Here is a 1,529-nt window from a genome sequence, read left to right on the forward strand (position 1 = left end):
TATTATATATTAATATTATATATTATATCTTCTTTTATCTTTCTTTACTTGTTTTAGTCATGAGACTGCAACCATGCTAGGGCACTGTATTGAAGAATTTTTTTTAGTCGAATGAATTGATCCCCAGTTCTTCTTATTTTTTAATCCTGGTACTTATTCTCCAAATTTCATTTACTAAACCACTAGATTACAGGGATGTAAACACACCAACACCAATTATCAAACAGTAGTGGGGGAGACAAACACACACACACATCAATATATGTGTGTGTGTGTGTGTGTGTGTGTGTGTGTGTATTTGATGGGGTACCCAAAGGAAACTGGAATTTTTCAATATTATTTTATTCACTTAGTTTTACATGTTTATACTTTTATCACCTTCAAAGTATTCTCCATTTGAAGCAATGCATCGGTCCATCCATACGTGTTTTCCACTGTTCAGAATAGTCCTGGAACTCTTGCAATGTGATGCCTTTTAACGCCTCCATCGTTTTTTTTCTTCTCTTCCACATCTGCGAAATGTTTTCCTTTAAGGACTTTTTCTCATTTGGGGGAACAAAAAAAAAAAAGAGTTGCAGAGAGCAAAAGTGGGTTGGTCAACATAGTATGCTATTTTTGAAATCAACTGTAACAGATTGGAGCGTTTTCATCTCGCTATGTCTCGCAAATGTTTCAGACCTGTTAAGTAAATTGTCTGGTTAACAGTTTAACCAGGAGGAACAAATTCTGTGTGGACAATTCCTTTCACATTGATAAAATAGATCAGCATCGTCTCGACACTGGACTTCACTTGATATGCTTTTGGGGGTGTAGTGACATTGAACACTTCCATTGAATTGATTGCTGTTTCGTTTCCAGTCGTAACCATAGCACCAGCTTTCGTCACCAGTGATGACCTTCGTAAAAAGGTCCGGATCAATTTCCAACTGTTGTTTCAGTTCACCACACACATTCAGTAGTGACTGCAAGTGAGGCATACATTTTGTTGCAACTCCTTTCATTCGCAATTCCTCATTCAAAATTCATTGCCAAGAGCTCCAAAATACACCAATCATATCAACAAGTTTGTCAACTGTTTGGCGTCAGTCCTCTAAGATCAGTTCATGAATTTTCATGATATTTTCATTCGTTCAGGAGGATGACGGTGATCCTGAACTAGATTGGTTTTCAAGCGACAAGCAACCATTCCTAAAGTGTGAAAACTACATGTAAACTCGTGTTTTGTTCATGGCAGTGTCCTTGTAAGCTCTCTGAGGCATGACAACTGCTTTGGCTGCTGTTTTCCCCAGTGGAAAACAGAATTTCATGGAAGCACATTGTTCCTTCATTTCAGCCATCACAAAAATAGATGATCAAGGGAGGAACACTGCAAAAAAAAAAAAAAGATGTACCACGTGACAGTACGACTTTATTTGACAGTTACAGTCAGCAGACTGATTTCTGAGGGCAGCATCAAATAGCTACTAGCAGTGGAAGCATAAACTACTAAGGGTTTGTCCCACAGGGAACATTTCCGGTAACATTTGGGT

Source organism: Octopus bimaculoides, chromosome 4, assembly GCF_001194135.2.
Source record: "Octopus bimaculoides isolate UCB-OBI-ISO-001 chromosome 4, ASM119413v2, whole genome shotgun sequence".
Classification (NCBI taxonomy): Eukaryota; Metazoa; Mollusca; class Cephalopoda; order Octopoda; family Octopodidae; genus Octopus; species Octopus bimaculoides.